Raw genomic sequence first — 22,554 nt, 5'->3', positions numbered from 1 at the left:
GATGATATATAGTCTTACTATTTTGAAAGTCCTTTTTAAAAGTGACCAGAGAGACTGTTGAAGCTAGGGAACATGTATATATATCCACCAAAGATGAGAACATAATAAAGTAAAAATTGTTTTTGAGTGCTATGTCTCCTCTATTCATGTTAGCACCTGTTTCAGTTTTACTGGCTTTAGAAAAGTATGTTCCAAAAATTGCGCGGGTGTTGTATGTGATATTTTGGTTAACAAATTTCTGCATGCTGCAAAAGTGCATGGTAAGTTTTAAACTGCAGGTATTTGCAGAAGAAATCTTTTAATCATGGATTATATGGTGATTTTTGTCTTACAATGTGCCGTTGTGAAATTGATACTCTCCTCCTGTCAGGTGATACATGAGAGCACAGCTTGATGACTAATTTCTAGGAACTACCTTAATGCTTACTTTTCAGACACATGTGTTTGGTTGAACAATGTTTGTGGGTTTTTGTTGTTGTTGGTGGTTTTTTGGTTTTTTTTCCTTCTCTCTTGTTGGGGGAATATAGCTTTGCCTCTGTCACCACTGATGCTAATGTTGGTACTTTGGAATAGAGCTGTCCATACAAAAAGGTGAAAGTGTTTACTTTTGGCTTAGCATGAAGTCATAGCAAAGAATTCTGTTCGGTAAGGGCACAAACAACAGCTCTGGAATGCAATTCACTGAATTAGCAGAAATTGTCCCTCTCAAATATGTGAACGAATCTCCTACTTGTCTGCTTGGATCAGGATGAAAACTTGCTCCCAGAGTTTAAGAGTTGGGATGCTATTTCCTGATTAAAATTTACTGACATAAGAAATTTTAGAGCAACAGAGGAAAACAAAAGCCATACTTCCAAAGTAGGGATAATTGGGATAGGTGACAGATGTAATTAAAATGATTCATGCTGTTCTTGGAAGTAAGTAATTTGATTAAATATCTCTTGAAGTCATATAAAACAAATTCTGAACTTCAGGACTTTGCTGGAAAAATACTTTTGTGGGGTTCTTTTTTTTTTTAAAAAAAAAAAACAACCCAAAAAAATGAACAAAAATTGTTGCTTTTCCACTGTAACTCCTTCAAGAAGTTTAAAAATAGGAGCCGGAGGAGATAAGTGATTGTTAACTTTTAACTATTCTCTATATTTACAGCACATGTGAGCTGGTCTTATTTCTCTTCTGCTGCTATCTCTTTGTTAGTTTGACATAGTGTTTAACAATGATGAATTGCGGTATGTTTAAAACACTTCAGGATGGGACCTTTCAAAAACGAATATCTTCTATTTAAAAAAGCAGATACAATTGATCCTCTGGCTATAAAAGACAGTAAGTTGTTTATTCCATGTTCTGACTTTCAAGGTTGAGAGAGGAAAATGAAGCTGAGTTGAAAGTTAGAGGACCCTTAATTTGTCTTGAGTTTAATTTGGTATGGGTATTTGCCTTATTTTAGTGAGGAGGCTGCTGGCTAATACTAGGTTGGGAGTATATTCACAATTGAATGAGGTATACTGAAACTGTTCTACTATCATATACACCTTGTGAGCTGAGTTGCAGTTCTGTATCTGTTTTCCAAGACATCTTTTGCATCATTTGGTCAATCTATCAAAACACTCGTGTTATTTGTGAGTAGGATTTAAAAAAAACCCAAACAGCCAAGAAAGAATTACAATCTTAGGAAAGTTTAGGAATGTTACAGCCTTGAGACTGAGGAGGCATTGTTAATTTATCTAAATACCTGTTTCACAGAAATAAGGGGAGAAGAAAGTAAAGTGGGGAGTCTGCTTGACTACAATTTGGGTCTTAATGGAAAAAGTAATTAAAAATGGAAAATGGGATACTTAGTATCCCATGAGGGTCTTGCACTAACGGAATTAAGACTCTATTCTGCACTATAGATCAAACCCTGGAGCTCTGAATGCTCAGTAGCCTTTGGTCCTGTGATCTGTTAGTCCTTGTTTGTGGTTGTGGTTGTTGGGTTTTGTGTGGTTTGGGTTGGGTTTTTTTTGTTTTCTCAGGGTGATATACATATGTCTTGGCCTGTATATACTACTGTTGAGAAACAAACTTTTTGAGTATATGTCATATGCTGCATTCCAAAACTTTTCACAGAATTGTGAAGAGTTGTGTGTTGTGATTAGTGAGTAAAGTACTGAGCAATAGGGAGGGGAAGTGGAGGCAAGTGGGTGAGATAAGGGTGAAAAAATGTGTTAGTTGTGTTATGGAATGGGATGAAAGAATAGATGAAACTCAGAGTTTAATGAAAGTTATTCCAGATGGCAGGAACTGCAGAAGAGTGAGACCTTACTCTCAAAAAGCCAAACTGTGCATGGAAGCGACTAGAAAGAAGCTGGGGGTTAATAATATGTTCCTGTAAAAGCTCGTGCACTCGATTTTTTTAAAATTTATTTTTCTACCAGTGAGCATGTATTTTGCAATCAGATTTATTTTGTAGCCATGAAGTCTAGAGCTCCAAAGGCTATAATCTGAAACAGAAAAGGAGTGTATGTCTGCAATGTGTGCATATAGGTTAATAGTGTGCACAGATGTGTGTACTCTGCAGAAGTGTAAGTCTGACCAAATATATACAGAATCTTCCTAGCTGTCCAGAAGAAGTTTCACTTGTGTAAGAACTCTTGATTCATTTCCATTTTGAAATTTAATTTTTTTAGGGGTAAAGCTACCACAAACTTTCACATCCATGGTTTCCTGAGCCATCCCTAACTTCCTGAGACATGAAGAAACTATCTACAGAAAACATATGATGGATAGTAACTGTTTTACAAGGTCTGAAAGAGACAGAACAACAGTTTTCTAATAAGCTGTCACTTTTCCCTTAGGGTCTGAGTATTCCTTCTCTAAGGTTTCATCATAACTTTTCAAACAATGTTTTCTTTGGGGGCTGAGGTAAAAATTCAATCAGTTGTTTTGAACAAGCTAATGGAGTAGAGGGTGGTGAGGGAAGAGAAAGGAATTCTGAATGGTGTGAGTGGCTTCTATCCTTCTCTCTGTAAAAGTAGATAAATGATAGCTAAATAATGTTTTGATAAATAATTGCTCTGTATGAATTTCACAGATGTGATCAGCCATTGGTCAAACAGGGCATACTTATTGCTGTGTGCCTTCCACAGAAGCCTTGAAGAGACACATGTCTCATTTGCCTGTACAAAACCAGTAACCTAAAGTCCTATCTCCATTTAATAAGCCTTGTCTTTAGGTGCAAGACCTATTTGATATGATGCCACAGTAATTAATATGAGCATTGGAACTAAATACAAAAGAGTCCAGTAAATAATTCCTTCCCTTTTGTGTGAGGAGTTGTGATTCGCTGTTATATATTACAAATTTAGGCCAAGTACCACATGGATATTCTGACTGGTTCTCTGCAATCTGGCTTCCTATAATAATAATTCCTATAAACCCTCAAGCCATTTTTATCAAGTGTAGGAATGGTAACTTGGACCATGAAGCACTTTCATTTTTCAAATCCGCATTTATACTAAACCCCAGATTTCATATTTTTATGCTCACTGCATTGTCTTTGTCATTGGCTTTAAGAAAAATGCCAGAACAAGATAATGTAGTAATAAGAAATGCTTGAAATTGGTTTCAGCAGTTTTTATGTTTTACTTCTGCAGTGTGTTCCCTGGAAAACTATTGAACTCACACAAATGGAGGGGAGTTGCGTTGGGTGCAAAATTTTTTTTGTGTTAATGAACTCGGCTGAGACTTTGCTTAAATGTACAAGTAAAGAAAGCTTATGGATGACCTGGTGCAAAGAACAGTTATGTATTCTCTTGATGAAGTCAGGAAAATTGGAGCTAGTCTGAGAGGAATTAAAGTTAGCCTGCATGAGAGGCTGTAACTGATACGGAGGCTTTCTGCTTATTATCCCTGTAATTATGCATTAGAACAGAGATAACGTACATTTAGGAATAAAACTATAGACTGCCTAAGATAGGAAGCTGAGAGGTAAATGCTTCTGTCACTTTACTGGCAGTTGCAAATGGCACAAGCCTGGTCAATGTCACAGCATGGTGATAACATAATGAGGTTAAGACCAAGGTTTACAACACGTTCTGTGGAAGGCGACTCAGTTGTTTATGCTTTGGATAAATAGCAGGAGAAGATTCTTTGTTTTGTTTTGATATCTCTGCTTTCCCTCCCTTGTCCTTATTACAGGAAGGAAATCCTGTTGTATGCTAGTTAAATTTAAAAAAAGATCTCTTGTGTTTATATGTGAGCTTATAATGGGATGTCACCTTCAGACTAATTTGTTAAACCTGAAATAGGACCCTGTGGAAGGGATTTCTGCTTGCTTGTCAGTGCTTGAGCCAGCCAGTGTCTGTGGGAATGCCTGCCTATGGAAAGGGGGCTTGGCTTTCAGGAAGGCCTGACTGCTTTATTAACTGGTCATTATAGTAGTATCCAGTTAAGCAGGTGATTCCTGCACAGAAAAGACGAAAGTGTTTTTAATCTTTTTCCATTTGCAGCAGACTGACACAATAGGTGTGGATGTGGCTGTACATATATTACATTTCTAGATACTAGGATAACAAACCAGCATTTTTTTTATATCGGAGAATTCTGGAGTCAGCATATTGAACAGTCACTCAGTTTTTCTTGTGCAGTCAGAAAGTGTTAGAGAACAAAGTGGGGGCAAGAGAGTCAGGAAAAGAAAGGATGGCTTTTCTAGATAAGGATAAGGAAGAATACTGTACAAAAGCTTTTGTTTCCCTCGTGCCATTGCTATCATCCTCCTGTGTGACAGTTCCCAACTAGTAAGTGGTACAGTAATAAGATATGCTAACATTAAGGGTAAGGTGTAGGGTGGGATAGAGCGGATACCAAACTAATAAGCTCTGATAGGTTTATTAGCTAGGGCTTCATGACAGCACTGCTACAGCTGGGCGAAGTTATAGGATTTGAAAAGTGAGGAGTAAGCTACAGAAGCTGGAAGAAGGGAGCTGAAGAGGCTGGAAAGGGACTGAAATCAGGATGAGGAGGAGAAGAAAGGAGATGGTTCCAAAAAAGCCTTGATGACTTCCTCCAGAAAGATTGCAAATTACTGACCTGTGTGATGCTAAAGAAGTTGAATATGATGGAATTTAGGCTCAATGTTTCCCAGAGTCCTCAGAAGCCCTGCCTCTGACAGGGAGAAGCTGATGCTCAGCATCTCTAGCAGTAGCGAAGCACAGGGTAGAAGAATAAGCACTGGGTTTAAGAGGAAGACATTCAAGCTTGTCTGCTGGTTCTGGTGTTGGCAAACTGTGTGGCCTTGGGTAAATTGGTTTCTCAATTTTTCCATCTGTAAAATGGGCTAGTTACTACTTTCATGGTGAAGGTGATTAGTCAATGCTTTACATCACGCAGACTGCTTACAAGGAATGCTGTAGAAAAGAATAAAATCTGTAGCAATCAATTCCAAGCCAGTGGTCACTAACTGATCAAGAAGGGTAAAAAGTAGGACTGAGGCCTTATTTCTTTGCACTGGTAGGGGCAGAATTTAATTTCCGCAGAGAAGTGCGTAGGACTGCATCATCACAATTTGCTCATGTGTGTTGAATTAATTTGAGGGGAACTCTTAACTTTTGATGCTTAAATTTGCAGCCTTTCTATCTTTCTTTTAACATAGTGGTGTAATTTCGTAGGGTTTGTGAAGACAAAACTGGTGAAGTGGAGATTAACACCTATATGTGTTACTAGAAGGACCAAAACTGTTGAGTTCCCTGGGCAGGCCTCTGCCACTTGAGTGATCTCAGTAATCAGCAGTGGTAAGAGGTGGATCTCTGTGTGGACCAGGTGAAGATAGGATTGGAAAAGTTTGGCAGAGGGATTCAGAGGTGTTTGCCCTCAACAGAGGAATGCCTCATTCTATTCCAAGCTCTGGAAAGGAATATAGTTGAGGGGCTTCTCTGTACCTTTGGAAAAAGGGCTTTTTCTGTCTCTTTCTTCCAATAATGCCTACTTCTGAACCTGTCCCCATCTCAGCTATAGTTGTCTGAGCTGTAACTCTTCCTCAGTTCTGCCATTTCTGTTCTTTTTTTTTTTTCTTTTTTTTTTAACTGTACTTAAGGTCCATACCCAGGTTTGTTATCTTTCTGCCATTTCAATAACAGTTTTCTGTCCTGCACAGGGCTTGCTGTTGAGTCCCAATCAAATCCCAGCCTTCTGCTTCTCTTTCTACCAGTGGTCCCAGTGTTCTCACCCAGTCTGTGCTTGTTGTTTACCATCTCTTGATTTGCTCTAAGATCTCTTATGTCTGCATGTCCCCATTTTTTGTTGCTTTTTAAATTCGTTATCTTTGCTAAGTCATTTTTCTCCTAGTCCAGCTTCCATCAGACCTGTGCCTTTTTCTTTCCGTTTTTCCTAACTGCAGTCTCCCTTCCACAGTGGTTTCATATGTTATTCACCTGTTTTCTCATTTGATCTCTGTGCTATCCTCACTCAGCTTCAGCTCCCTGATCACTTCTCTTGCTATTTCTAGTCTTAAATTCCTTTCTGCTCCTAAACCTGGTCTCTGTAACCAAGCAATCTCAGTGCTCCTTCCAGCTGCTTCTTTCTTAACTCCATTCTCAACACATTGGTCTTCCGGTCTGAGCCTGTCCCTGGTTTGGCCTTAGCCCTTTTGCTTTTGAAATCAGTTGTGTCCTTCCCAATGATCATCAGCAGTAGAAATATTGAGAGAACAGCACCAATTCAAAGTTCAGTTTCTTTATTGCAGCCTGATTCAGACCAGTTGAGAAGGGTTATTACATGCGTCCCTGAAAGCCTTTGTAGCCCTTGCTGAGCTCTGTGGATCTGACACACATTCTGGTCTGCAGAAGCTGTAAGATGCCTGATTAGTATTTGTAATGACAGTTTGGGTGTTAAGCCTTAGCAAGTCTCTATGGAGCCTGTACAGTGGAGGTTTTTAAAAGCCAATCTGGCCAAACTTAAGTGGGTAGACAAGACAAGAAATGCAGCCCTGACACAAAGGCTGTTAATCTGCCAGTTCATATGACCTTGTTGCAAAGAATGTGATCATTAAAGAAAATAGTTGTTGAGATTTTTTTTTAAAACTGGGACAAATCAATGGATATTGTTATACTGTTTTTTCTGAAAAAGTGCACAAACATTCAGCCTGAGATAGAAACCACCCTCGAAAACTGTAGTATTAACTGGTAATATTACAATTAAAAGCAACTGAAAACAGTATCTTAATAATGGAAAATGTTGCGTAGCTTTAACAGAAGTAGTGCTAGACATTCACCTCCATTAATATATTCCATATTAAAATGTAACATGGTGCTTCACTGAATCAGTGAGATACTGAAAAGTGGCATAACAGGCTTTCAGAATTAACCAATATAATTATATATAATGCTGTAACAATATCAAGTATTTACATTATGCAGTATATAGTGCAGTAAAGAGAACAGGATTAAGAGATACAGACCAAAGGGAAAAAGTAGATTTCAGATAGACACGTATTTCACTTGAACATCCTTTGAGGCAAAATTCAACTATTCAAGAAGAGCTGTCCTGGTTTGGAGGAGCTGCAGAGGAAGGACCTTTGTACAAACAGCTACAAGATCAGTAGAAGAAATGGATACTTCTATTCACTTACAGTAAGTAGGACTGTAAGTTGTGGAAGAAAAACAGTTCCACAAACTAGTCCAAGTCCATGGAAATAGCAACTTGAAATTTGCAGGTTGTATGTTTCTGTGTAAGTGATTTTGAATTTTAACTATATATTTTGGTTCTGATTGATGGCAGATTTATTGGTTTACTCCAAACATTAAACCATTTATCCCATTTCTCTAGACAGCTCTTATTCCCCATTTTCCCTTTTTTTATGTGTAAGCTTTCTAAATTTCTCACTTATCAATTGTTTTGGACTTTTTTTTTTTTTTTTTTCAGGTGGTAATCATTCTTGTTTATCAAACCTCAAGTTTACTGTAGGGTGCTTACCCCCTTGCTCCCGTTTCAGAAAGATAGGAAACAGGTGGAAGAAGGCCAAATAAGAGATGTTAAGTACTGTTGTTTTCACTGTAGTCTAATTCCTGCCCCTACAAAAGTAACACAGTCTTAAAAAGAATGGAAATTTCAAAAATGGCAGTTACTTTTTGTATTGTCTTTTTGGTACAAATATCTTTACCCCTCTGTAAATGTGTAGGATGTTAGACTTCTGTTCATCAGTTCATCAGAATCCTTTTAATGATAGGAAATAAGCTCTTCTATCTAGAAAATCAATAGATGGTTTTACATAGGATCTTTAGATTCCTTTATGTATAGTTTGTATTATACCACATTCTTGGGTTTTTAGTCAGGCAAACTTCCCATTTACTTCACTGGAGTTTACTTCACTGTCACCCAAATCCATCCACTAATTTAGTGCATGCTATTGACAGACAATTGTTGGAACATTGGGCTTGCTGACATCTACAAAATCATTGACTCTAAAGGCAATAATACTCCTTGTACTTGTGCAAACTAGAAAAAAAGCCCAACAATTTTTCATAATTTCCTTAGAAATAAAAGAATGGATGTGCTGCTTGCCAAGGGGCAGAATTGCTGGAAGGGAAGAATGTTTTGTATGTTCGTCAAAGTTTTGACTGGCTATTCCTCTTGAGGACAATTACTATTTTTTCCCCTGTTTTCTATCTCCTAAAACATGAGGGTTCACATGTCATAGCAGCTCTTCAGTCCTCCTGGCTGAATGCCTGTACTTCAAAGCAAGCTAAGGCCATCCTTGAATTTCACTTTTGAGAAATGCTGGGTAATTTATAAATGAGTATGAAATATCATGGAACAAAGTCTCTTCTTCTTGTACAATAACCATGAAGAGCCTATATTTATCAATGATATTTCTCTATTAAGAATACGGTGTTGAACGTTCACCAGTTAGGGGAAGACTTCCAGTAAGCAGGAGGAAATATTCATTAACGTCTCTTTAGTATGTTGCATTTCTAGCAGATGCTGGGAAGTTGGCACAGCAGGTTATCTCCTTTAGACATCCTTAGCAAGTTCTGTTTCACCTAAGCCTAGGCAAGGGAGCTGGACCATCTTTGAACTGCAGTGTTTTTCTAACCTTTTTCTATAACCTTAATAACCTGGGATGGTCTGTAGGACACTAAGGAATGCATATTTTGCTCAATTGAGACACTCTAGTGATGTATTCCTGTAAAGTTTTATACATGCATGATGTAAATTGATGTCTTGATGCTCATATCCATGCAGACCTTAGGCTCTAATGCAGCACACCTGGCCAGAGGAGCATACCTAATCTTTGACTACTGTTACCCTCCTGTGGTTGCTGGTAGTACGGTTTCTTTACAGTCTCTCTAAAGGTGGTATCAACACCTTTAGCCCCATGCACTAAATGTGACAATGGCAGGAGCAGAATGCCCAACTCCCACGGTATAAGCTTTCCAGAAGTGACATGTATGTGGTTAACCAGCTAGCTGTGTTGGCAAGTGTGTAACTGTTTTTCAGGCTGTCCTGATAAACCTGCACTGATGGAGAGTTTAGGGTTTTGGATTTCTTCCTCTTGTGCTGGCTTGCTATTGTCTGTTGCTTGTAAAATTTATATTTAGGTAGCTTATATTAGAAACTGAAGCAATTGTCTTTTGCATATGATTATCTTCATCTGGTATGTTGAAATGTTTTTCTAGTTAGCAACAAATGTGCTTAATGTTTTACTATTACTCTTTGATCTGAAGCATAGTGAATTCTTTTTATGTGAACATTTTAAATTGTTTTAGTTCTATTACATACCCTCAAATATAAAACCTCACAGAAAAGCGGAACTTGCATGTTATTTTATTATTATTATTTTCATCCATTGAAAACCACTTACAGTGCTGTTATCCTTGTGTGGCCTTATTGTTTGTTAGAGTCACTTTAAAACAAGAATCCCTGTTCAAATGAGATTATGCAGCCAAACATGTGGTCACAAAAGATTTTTAAAGATCTAGTTGCATAATTGTTTCACAATCTAAACTTGTATTTAAAAACAAACAAACAGAAAGCTTCTCCTCATTATGGTCACCAAGATAATGTCTGAATCTGAACAAAAGGCACATCAATGCCCTTCAGGAGTAGTTGGCTGAGATGACAGACTGCAAGATGAAATAACATTGAAGAGAATGAACAGCTCCTATTCACCACCTCTAGCTGTTAATGCTAAATCATGACAATGACAAACTAAGTTCTCAAATGCACATAGGATTTGTACCACTGTAGATATTGGGGGCATTTAACTGTTACGGATTGTTTTTATGTAGAACAAGGAAATCTGCTGCCTCTGCTCTTTAAAGCCACTGCTGTCCTTGCAACGAAGGAAAGGAAGTAGAGGATTTCCAGCTTCCGACTTCTATTAAATGCCTCAGGTGTCTTCTGAGTCCAAGAAGCAAACTAAGCATTTTTTTGTGCAAATACCGAATAATCATGTACATCTATAATAATGGAGTTATACTATATTTTTATCTTGCGTTTTCTATAAAATCCAGTTCTATATTTCAAAGCAGGGATGAACAATAGGTAAAAGCTGGCATCTGCATTTAGATCTGGTCTGGATGTGCAGCTGTGGTGTACACCTGATATTGCATTGATTTCTACCAGCAAGAAACTGATAAATCTCCTTTAAACGAAACAACTTGTATCCTGATTTTTATAAGTCATTAGCCGTGATTTATTCTTCCCTTCTCCTTCTTCCTTTATTCAGTCTTATTCAGCCTGAGCCAAGTTTTAGCTTGTTAAAATTTCAGAAAGTCACAGACTTTTTTATAGCTCTTATCTTACTTAACATTTCACTGTATCCTACTTCTCATTTGACAATTATATAATTTTTATCCATCTCAGGGGTGTGATGCTTTCATCCTGACATAAATAAGTTCCTGTTTATAGCAGTTCAAACTCCAGCATAACCTTTTACTTACTCAAATTAAATGTTTAACACATTTTAAAACACACTTAAAAATTACATTCCAGTTTCAACCTCTTTTTTTCTTTTATATTGGATATAATTATTGATGTCCAAATCTATTTTGTCTCCAGTTTTCATTGTTCCTATGACAAAACCAGCACTGCTGCTTCTCTGTGTTCCTTTTGAGGCATCAGGCTGTTGCATGCAAGTATTTGACAGTTCATAGGGGAAAAAGGAAGAAGCAGATGAAGTAAAGTTGAATGTTTTAGCCTTTCAGAGGCTATGAAATGTGAGAATTTGAGTCTTTTGGATGATCTTTCTGTACTGAAATCTTATGGAGTGAAAGAAAGACGAGGAAAAAATATATGCTGAAATATATTTGTGACTCTGAGAAGGTCTAATTCTGCTAAGTTCTGAGCCATGTATATAGCAGTCACTTTACAGAGGATATGGCTATATGAGGGACAGAGCTTTTTAAAGGTGTAAAAAGCAGGAGCTAATCTAGGGAAAATGCAATGCAGTATTTGAAAGTAAGTGCTGATACAACTATGGAAATATTTCTGATAAATATCTTTTGAAACAAATTCAGTCCTGGCTGATAGTTCCTTTTGGAAATGTTTACCTTTGCTTTCATATTTCAATACTGTATTGAAAAAGGATACCACAGAGATAGTGATCCCCCTTTCAGAGGGAGAGAGATCACAGCTTGTATTCAAGCTGCTGTTCACATGCTTCTCTGCTCTATTCATCTTGGTTACTCAAGTCATTTTCCATGGTAGGCAGGTAACATTGTTGGGCTCTGGTATGAATTTAAAGGAGTGCATTTAAAACAGTGGTTTTTGTGGTTCATTCCCCCTCCTCCACCATCCAGACCTGAACTAATATGGCTCCCAGTCTGTGTGCCTGCTGCTGCTCTTCAATAAATACAAAGAAATATTTAATTGGATGATAACTTGTAACTTATACATTTTTCCTTTTCTTAAAAGAATAATAATTTCCAAGGAAGGATTTTTGAATCACTGGTTCTTCTGTATGTCTTCGCTTTTTTAAAAAGCCTCTGTTGAAGTAATACATTGAAGCAGAACTTACGAAGAGCATAGTTCCACCTTTGCTAGGACCCACTTCTGAGATCTTCTTGGGGCCAGGGTTATGGATGTTTCTAGGTGTTGCTTATAGCAGTTCACACCACTGAGAGGCTGTGTAGTTGTCAGAGGTAGGCCTTGTCCCTGTCATTACCTGTCTAACAAACATAACACTCATACTGACACAGGTGTTCAGGGTAACAGGCACCCGTCTGGAGGCTTCTCCCCTGCTTCTGTGTGCAGACACAGCAGCAGCTGCATGTGTAGGAGGAGTGCCTCTTCTTCTTCCTTGCATCTTCCCTCCTGTCTCCCTGGGATGAGTAGCAGGTCCATTTGACAGTCTGTGCAGGAAAGGAGGCTGTTCTGCTTTTGAAATAGTGGCAGAGCAGGTAAGGCCTTTTCCTGTTCTCTCATGGGTGACTGTTTTAAGCTTTGATCAGGAGAGAGTTGAAATTGTCTCCAATGATGCATCTACATATACGGACAGAGGGCTGAACACAGCTAAATACAGTGATAACCATGTTGCTCTGTGTGCCTCTGGCTATAGAAACTGATGTGCCTTTACTGTTCCAGCCCAGAAGCCAAACTGGGCTCAGCAGAGCCTTTGACCTTTCGAAAGCATGAAAATCCATAGGGAGCTGAAAATGATTCCTTTTTGATGAACTGCTTAAAATAAAGTGGCCTATGACCTCATGAAAGTATATCTGACCCTGTGGGACTAGGGAGAGACCAAATAAACTAGACCATAGGAGGACCCAGAGGTGCGCATAAACTCAAATTTGGAGGCAAACTCCATAGACCAGACCATACTGTAAAGTGGGAGGTGATGATGTCAAGCATCTAGTCTTGCTTTCCGCTGGCCATATAAATTCATGCAGTAATTCCTCTATCAAGAAAAGGGAAGATATGTATAGCATATTTGTAGGGGCAAACTCGATTCTAATTTAAAGCTGCTTAAGAATAATGTAACCCCAAAAAAGATAGAGGTTTTTTTCATTCCTCCATACATTCTTCTACTACTATAGAAATTTATACCAAGAATGAAAATGTCTTTCCTAACTTCATGTAAATTTTGACAGATTATGCTTGAGTCATGACTTAATTGTCCTTATTATAAGGACCATAACTTTTTCTGTTTTCACTGTTTCTTGATGATAATGACATTGTTTTTTTTTTCTCCTTAAAATACTCATCAGCATCATCTTTGGAGGATGGACATTGGAGGTAGATAATGTCAATAATGCTCTTACTAGCACATCTTAAAAGTTAATAACTTCTGTCTGGTTCCATTTTTCTCCTTGGGCATCCTCGAATCTTATTACCATCTTATCCAATAGCTTTGCCCTGATGCTTGTGTTCAGTTGACCTTCGACGTGATCTGGAAGCCACCCTGTTGCTCTTCAATATGTGATGGCAGTTTGATAAGTTTGTCCTACATTCCTTGATCCCAGACATATGTCTGGTTTTGGCTGTGCTGAAACACGTTGTTCAATAGTTCCCAATTGTCTGATAAATACTCTTAAACTTGCATTGTTTTAGTAAAGTAAGAAGCATTCAGATTGATTTCAATTGGTGAGTCTCACTTGAACAGCTTGCAAACAACGTGTCGTGTTTCTTCTGCTGTTTGGCTACTCCTGTCATGTCTCTACATCTTCTGTTCATCTTACCTGCTGGAGCCCCACATTGTATACAAGTAATTATGTAGTTATTCTGTTCTGCTATCAGTAAATACGTTTTAATTGGACTAGAGTGCAAGAGAGACTGATTGTGGGCTTTCAGTCTGTTGTATTTACTTGCCATATTAAAACCTGCTATTTTAGATTCCCTGGTCTGAATCAGAAAAGCAAGAACTGAAAGCTTGTAAACAAATCCAGATCTTGCTTCCTAAGACACAGATGAAAACATATTGTCCCTCATCATACGTAAGTGAGAAAAGCAGTGATGATTGTAAAGCAAACACTGAGGGGAAAATGGCTTATAGAATAATATACAGAAAAGAAGCAGAAAATGAGTTTCAAAAAGCCCTCATGTTATGCCTGGTCAACAAGGATTGTACAAGAATTTGTTCAGACATTTAATGTCAGAAAAAGAAATTGTTCCTGCTTTGGGATATTTGCCATTTTCTTTACAATAGTGAAATACTCTATACAGCCCTAAATGTTTTGGAATCTAATCTCATCATGTCCATCAAATGACCATGCTCGAGGTATTTATTGATGAGGCTGGATAAATCCTAGCTGAAGAGAACACCACTTGTCATGGAGTGAGTAAAATCCTGGGCATGATGCCAGACTCTCAGGGACAATTTTGCCTTGATGGCATATAGTGATTTATACTTGTCTTTGCTTCCATCACGGAGTGCTAGAACAGGGAGAAGGGAGGAAGGAGGAAAGCAAAGGCATCATATTCTCACAGGGATGCTATTTACTTAAAAATTAAAATATTATTGCCTCACTATTTTTTGGGAAAAAAAAAAAGTAGACTCCTAACTTCATTTGAAATTACGTATTCTGTGCTAAACATGAATTGGATATGATGGTTGTGATGACCCTTTCTCACCCTAAATTTATTTTTTCATGCTGAAATACTCATAATCTTGTGACAACAGAAGCTAGTTTATGTTAAATGATCTTAGATTGGACTTCTGATAAAGAGACTGAGTTCTTGGTAGAAATTTTCTTGCTACTCAGTGTCGTTTTGTGAGCAAAAGTTCATTATCCAGTGTGGTTTCAGTGAATCACAAAGTCTGTACACTTTAAAGATGGAAAATGACCAACACATAGAAGCCTTTTATGACTTTCAATAAAGCTTTTTGTTTTGCTAGCTTATTAAAATGAATTTTTGCACTTGGGAACTGACTGACTTGTGCAAGGAACAGTAGTTTCCACCTATTCCCTATAGCCTCACAGAAAAATAGCATTCCTGGACAAAAGTTGAGTCAGGAGAGAGAAATGACTCATTCTTTGTACCGTGTCCTTCTGACATTACTTCATGAACAATCAAGAGGTTTAGTCTGAAGTATGACTGTTGTATAAGAATGCAGAAAGTTTACATTAACTCTAGGGGAGAATGGAAAAAGAATTTGGAAGAGAGGTCCATTGAGGGTTAATAAATAGACAAACTGCATCAGGCTGAGGAAATTCCCTGAGCTGAAAATAATTGAAGGCTGGGAGAGTACACAGGAGAGATACATTTGTGTCCTGTAGTTGGTCTTCCTTTGGCTTTTGATTATGGTCACACTTGGAGGCACAGTACTGAGTTAGATTAACCCTTTTTGGAGGGGTGGGGAAGCCTAAAAACCGGAACTTTGATATTCAAAATCCAGAAAGAGTCCAAGACTTTTTGTTTTATGGTTTTGTGGCCAAACTTCTGCTGTCATGGGGGGACAGGAAAGAAAAGGAACCAACATAGTTTGAATACCTGAGAGTCATAATGCTGAAACTGCCTTATAAGGTCAGTAGTCTGTCTTTTAGTGAATTTGGTTTAACAGAACCTATTTGTAAGTGAAGCTGAAAATTTGTGGCTTGTTGTAATTAAATCTGAGGAAGGAGGTTGTCAGCTCAGAAGATCATCCTGAGCCAGTAATGTAGGAGCCGCCAAACTTGTGTAGATATCTGAAAATGCACTTTTACCTCAAATTGCTAATTTTGGTGGTAATAAGCTTTGGCTTCATGCATATTGTGGACTTAGATCTGAATGAATTCGGGAAATGAAATTTGAATGTGACTGATAAAACTATTCATAGGGAATTTTCTTCTTTCGTATCCCTTGCCAAGAACATCATTTTAATTCCCTCTTATTGGTCATCAAAGCTGTGGCTTGTAAACCCAAAGCACCAGTGATTCCTGTCATGAGATAATACCATCCAGATATATTTAAGGTGGCATGGATTGTCCAGAGCACCGAAGGTGAAAGTGGTCTTCCTGTTATATAAAGAAGTCTTTGTTTGGGGAGTTCAGTAATTGTGGAAGAGTATTCAGCAAAAATTCTTCATCTCAGGGTGGTGCAGAGAGTTGGAAGAGTGATACTACACTGAGATGTCAATCAACTAGAAATTGAGGGGGATGGGAGGCAGATAATATCACAATGTTGGTTTGTTCATTTTTGATATAGCCCTCTAGCCAGAATTTTTATTTTTAAATCTAATTTTGTTTTCAAACTGCAGTTAAGCAAAAGAAATTGTGAATCTGTGAAGTGGCACCATGAATCCTGCATTAGAGCCTTAGCAATGTAGTGTCACAAAGAAGCTGACAAGTCACCATCAGACTTGTGACTTTTTTTTTTCTATTCATGATGTCCTTCAGTAGCTTTATTTCAAGGAGTTTTCAGTGGAGAGTCACATACAAGGACTACAAAGGAGATGGCAGGACCCAAGACATTTCAGCCTCTCTCCAAGGAAAACAGACCTAGCAGCATGGTCTAGATACTGTCCTTATTTTCATCAATTCCCTAGCAAGTTTGAGTCCAGATATAAGTGTCCCAGATATCAGAAAAATGGATCTCTCTAAGGCTTCAGAAACCTTGCCTGAACAGAATCCTCTCAGTCTTTCCAATAAAGTTCCTGACCAGGGAACTTTCTTAGAAGACAGCTTTACAGGAACTGGCTATGCTTATTACTTGCACACAGTATCAGTAAGTGCAAGCTCTAATCACATAGGGGTATTCTACCCCTTTTTAACAAGGTATCTGCTTCACTTTCAGTCTTTTCACTTTCTATGCAGAAGCAGCACAGCACCAGTTTGACATTTTTCCAAGGCATCTTAGCCAGTTTACCAACTGTGCAGAGGTTATACTGTAACCCATTCAAAACCAGGTATGTAAGAACTTTGAGGCAACTGTGTTCACTCTGTATTAGTAATGAAAGGGAATTTCTCTGGGCTCAGGAACTAGCCTGGGATGAGCTCTGTAGGATCTAGGTCAGTGTCTAGTGTTGTCTGAATTGAAGGTCTGGATGCTGACTCTCTGTGTTGGAAAATATCCTGCTGGTTTTGCATTTGGTTTTGGCATTTCTCAGATTCTCTAGGAAGACAGTTCAGCAAAATTATTTTGAGAGCCAATAAAAAGAAGCTGAAAATGAAAATGTTGGTTGCTTTTTTTTTTTAGCACACTAATATATCACTAGGATGCCATTAGGATCCAGACATTGATGCATTTCCAAATTGAGATCCTTTTCTTTATACACATGCTTCTGTTAAATTTTGCTGTTAAATTTATCTTTTGTTGATAAGGTTTCTTTTATGGACCACTAGTGGTTGCTGCTGATCTCCCGAGGATGTTAAAGTAGTCTAGTAGAACTCGGAATTGCAGTTCTGAATTTCTAAAGATGGGCGAAGCAAAACTGCCACATTACATAATCTGTGGTTGGATCTACTTGACTTCTAATTAGCCATTGTTCTCTCTGTATCAGCAGATGTGGAGGGTGATTAGCATGAACCACTTTCTGGATCAGTGAACGTTTGGGAAGCTCAGATTTAAAACAGGACAGAAACATAGGGAACATATCACATAGGATCAAGAGTGTCCTATAATGCTCTCCCTGGACTTACCCCAGGTTCAAAAACTATGTGAAAATGTTGATGAAGCTGGGTTTTTTTAATGGCCTAGAAATCTGACCAGAACCTTTCTTATTATTTAATTCCTATTTTCACAACTTTTCTAAGTATAGAACTGTCATGAAAAAATAATCATCTAGTCACAACTAATAAGGAAATGAACAGTATGCTAATTGTTTTACCACATTTACTTTCACTTCCAACATTTGAGTGAGGTACCTGGATTTAGGACAGGCATCAGCTCCTGTTTGACACTTACTTCTTCAAGAGAACAATTTTAACAATATCAAGAGAAGGTCACAGAGCCCATGGAAGTATGATCAGTGAGGTGTTATAGTGTTTTTCATTTGTAGATTATAAGTGTATATATGATGACAATGCCTTTGTCCTTTTAATAATAGTTAATATAGTGATTTGAAGAAAAGCAGTTTAGTTCTGTTAGGAACGCTAATTATACACTTTTGAAAAGACTCTGATAGTATATAGGACAAAGGAGTTATAACAGTTATAAAAATGCTTGAGTTGAAACTTTCCCATAAGTGATTCAAACTGATATTTCTAACTCAACCAGCACAAATAAACCCAGTAAAAATATGTATGACCTAAATTATGTGAGTAACACTTACTATAGGCTCTGAGAAGGCTCTCAGTAAGAACACTGATATCCACTTTTTAAAAGACTAATTTAAAACTGCAGAAGAAAATGTTTTTATTTTTCTCTCCAAATTAAATTATGTTGTTAGCAGAAAAATGGTCACTAGCAATATAAATTATGTGTTTGTTTCTTGAAAGAACTTTATTGGAAAAAATAAGGAAGCTGCATTTACTAATATTTATCTGATTTTTTTTTTTTTTTTAAGCAGCATGGAACTAGATCAAATAACATGATCAAGATAATGTGTAAATACTGATTTTTGAATGGTTACCAATTGTGGGTTGGTTTGTTGTTTTTAAGTGATACTGATGCTCTCAGAGGTGCTATGTCCCTTCCATTACTGATATGAACGTTTGTGGCATGGCTGGCAAGATATTAGTTCTGAACATATAGCAGTGCTTGCTGTTTAGGACAGCATGTCTACGTGTGTGTTTGGGAGGGTGGAGGACAGTCTATGGTCATCACTGTTCAGGTGAAAGCAGTATAGTAGCAGTCTGCTTCTGACAGGGGTTTCAGAATTGAAGGAGTAGGTTGAATTTCAGCAGGCTGGAGATGATTCTAGAAGCATTTTATGTATTCTTATGAAAATATCTTCAATACACATTTGGGTGAAACTGTCTTCTCATGTTTGCTATCTTGGGTGAGTGCAACCACATACTGAAATAACATTGGAGTAGCACATAGCATTTGCATTAACAGCACAGAGTCGTGCACAGGTTGATCTGTGACATCTATGCCATTAGACCGCAGTAAAATTGTTTAAAGAATCAAAGCTGCTAGAAGCCTTAGTGGTAGGCCAGACCCCATTGTGCTAGGCATTATAGAGAATAAAAGATGATCTCTGCCCCAAATCTTTCTGAGTAGTGCTTGGAAGAAGCAATACAGTATAACTCAGTTTTCTCAGTGTTAGGTTCTTTTTCCTGAATGGGAACACAGAATGTATATGTCAATACAAGCTGATATCTTAGTGAGTTTATCTGAGTATCAAGAGCTGTCTCAAAGCAAGAGAATGTATCATAGCAAGTGGCATATATCGTAGCAAATTTACTGCTTTATATGCCTATATTTAAGAATGAATGAGTTTACGTAGCGTTTTCAGTTTCTTAAGCTCTGCAAAGTTACCAAAACAGGAGGAGGTGATTTAGGACTACTCTGTCATAGCACTATATCTCTCAGTGTAATATTGATTATTTTTTTTAAGCTATGTTTTCTTAAATGGTACAATTGGAAGAAGAGGTATCTGTTGGCTCTTGCATGTCTAGCAGTATAATAAAGTACTGTTGTCTCAAAACAAAATATATGAGAACATAAGAATGTCACTGGAATTCACTGGAATTTTTTTGTGCTTTATAAAATTAGCTCTGAATTATGATAGCTATGTTTTCACCTGCATCTAATGAATGTATGACAAAACATAAGGGGAAGAAATTTTTAATAGAAAATATGCAATATTATTCCAATAGTATTCTTAATAGAATAGCTTGTAGGCCATGTTAGATTCTCTTTGTTTTGTGAAGAGAAAAAAAAATAGTGTTATCTTCAGGACATGTTTAATATTACTTCGCTGCCTTTTTTTTTTTTTTTTCCCCACCAGAAGATGAATCTTTAATAATTGCAATATTTGATACCTCACAGTAAAAGTATTGTGCATGTCACATTTAAATTTAAGGCAGTAGGGTGAGATTTGACAGGTGGTATTGCTTCCATGCACTGTTAGGCTTGTTGCTTCTGAGGTTCCAACCAGTGGCATGTGCAGGAGTTTCCTCCTGTCTCATTGTGAATACAGCAGTTAGGGCTTTGAAACTGCTGATATATACTTGTGGATTATCCTCTCCTGTGTGCTTTCTGTGATGCTTAATATTCCAATTATCAACTATTCTGAAAGGCTAGCATGATAGACATGACCACTGGCTTGAAGCAAGTTTTGGCAGAGTTGGGCATGCTTTCATTTTAGAATTTCCTTGAAGTACTCTACATACTTACTCGGCTTGTGTATGAGTAGGACAACATGATAGCACTATGGAAGAAAAAAAGCTGTTTACTTTTCAGAAGAGGACAAAGTAAATTTAAACCAAACCAAACCAAAAAAAACCCCATAAAGTGGGATTTTGCCCAGGCTTTACTGACCCTTTCCCTTTGCTTGCAATAAATGTCCTGTGACTCCACTATGCTACATTGATGGAAAGTGTTCATAATCTGTGTATCTAGCCCCATACTGGCTCACTACGGTTTAGAAGGGAAGAGCATTCCCAGTATAATTACCAAGTCCACTTGTACAAAATTTCTGCTTAGACTGTATTCAGGTTCTTCTTGTGCCCAAACCTTAATTTTTGTGATTTAATGTTTGAGAACTGTCACAACTTGAACTGATTCAGCACCAAGAGTCATGGATACAGCCACAATATTTTGACATTAATCTGTGAGTGGTTGGTTTGAGACTGTGGCCAAAGGGTTATATTTTTTAATTTACCAAAAGTTTCTAATCTTGTGGTGCTGGAATTAAAAATAAATCAGGAAAGTGGTCTAGATGGAGAGAAAGAACACCTTAAATTCTACATCCCATTCCTGAAGTCTAAAACTTAGAGTGAGATTTGTTATTACATATTTACATGATTTAAAAAGTTGATGTAGAACCAGGACCGAGAATGAGAGCTTTCTTCTAGATACAGAGTGATTCAAATAAAATAAAAAATGTAATAATTCACATTCAGTCATTGTAGTGAGTCACTGTCCTGAAGACTTTATGTTCTGACAGAGTAGTGGATGAAGGCAGACTCTTCCATCTTTTCTTCATGCACGACAAGTCATTTGGAAGAACTGTGCAGCTGGCAGAGAAGAGGTGTGAGCATGTCTATCTCCTTGACAGGCCTGAAACTCTTCCAGCTACATTAGGTAAAATTAACTGATTGACTAGGGGCACCTTCTCATTTGTGCCAGGATAAGGAAGAAAACTTCCAGCATGATTTACCTTCATTTTGTTTTCCATAGACTTTACAGTACATAATTGTGTTAAGGGTAAACATATTTGCTAGCAACACAAGTATTTTTGTTTTGCTTACATATAACTGTTCAGAAACTTATGAAACACTTATAAAGATGTTAAACTGTAGGATTTACTGATAAAACAATGTGGTAGCTGGACTTCAATGCAATAATGTAATGACTATCACAGTTTATTTATGCCACATACTTGGACATAAAAGGTTTGCCTGTGGCAATTGGTGAAGTTCCTTCCATCTCTATACTTCCCCCATGTTCACAAATTTCTAATCTCATTCAAGGGTATGATGGAGATTTTGTGCTTTCCTATGAAATTTCAGAAAGTGACCACTACCCAATACAGGTTATCAGACTAGATTCATGATTTGACTGTATTGGACATTACATCCGACTTCCTGTGTATCAAGGTGGTGAAGCTTTCATCCTGTGCTTGTGCTTGAAATTCAGTAGTCTGAATATTGTTGTCTTTGATCTGGAATGTCAAAATTTGTATTCTTGATAAACTCTTGGCTGTACATTGGTATCCAAAAAGGGAGAATATAGCTATCTTTGTGTCCATATATGGTGCAATCTAAGAGAGATTTTTGAACATCAGGATGGGAATATGGGATTTTAGAAAAGAATGGAGTAGTGCTGTAGTGAGCTTTAGGGTGCTTCATGAGAACATTGCAGTTGTCACATTACAAAAGATATTGGCTTGCTTGTTCACTGTCCTCCCTTTGGTAGGGGATTGTAATGGTGTCTGAATAGAAGAGTGAAAGAGGAAAAGCCATTATAATGTGCAATCTTATCTGAGAGGGAAAATATTTTTCCTCATATCAGTTGGCATAGGCTATAAAAGACATTTTATACATGTGCATTCTTTTTAAGACCTCTGAAGTTCCGAACTCCCTCATTTCTTGTGGCAATGAATTCCAGTATTGATATAAAAGCTTTTATTTATTTAGTCAGGCTTTTCTGCTTCACTCATCAAATTTTCTAGCTGTATCATGAAAAATAAAAGCAAAACATGTCAAATAAACTTTGAAAACCACACTTTCTTAAAAGAAAAAAATATCCAAATTTCAGTGGCCTTTATACTTCATCCTGAAAGTTAAAGTAGGAGCTGTATGCTCATCACTTTTGAAAATTAAACCACTGTTTTAGATGCCTAAGTATAGGTGTAGAATGCTAACTTCAAGCAGTTGCTTTACAAATTCTTGGCTTTGATTACAAATATCAGTGAATACAGGTAATAGCAGAAGTATACCATGGCATGCCAGAATATAAATAATGAAAAGACCTGTGTGATAATAAATTAAAATATATTATGAAAGCATGACAGAATTATTATAATTAACGCAGTATTAAATGACTAACACA

At 37.4% G+C, this 22,554-nt stretch overlaps 1 protein-coding gene across 14 annotated transcripts in view; it reads left to right on the top strand.

The window, feature by feature from the left end:
- CACNA1C (calcium voltage-gated channel subunit alpha1 C) overlaps window positions 1–22,554 on the top strand; it is a 498,259-nt gene that overhangs the window by 78,224 nt on the left and 397,481 nt on the right. The window lies entirely within an intron of this gene.

This window comes from Strix aluco, chromosome 5, assembly GCF_031877795.1.
Source record: "Strix aluco isolate bStrAlu1 chromosome 5, bStrAlu1.hap1, whole genome shotgun sequence".
Lineage (NCBI taxonomy): Eukaryota > Metazoa > Chordata > Aves > Strigiformes > Strigidae > Strix > Strix aluco.
The sequence above is the reverse complement of the archived record's forward strand: the minus strand, read 5'-3'. Positions and strand labels throughout refer to the sequence as shown.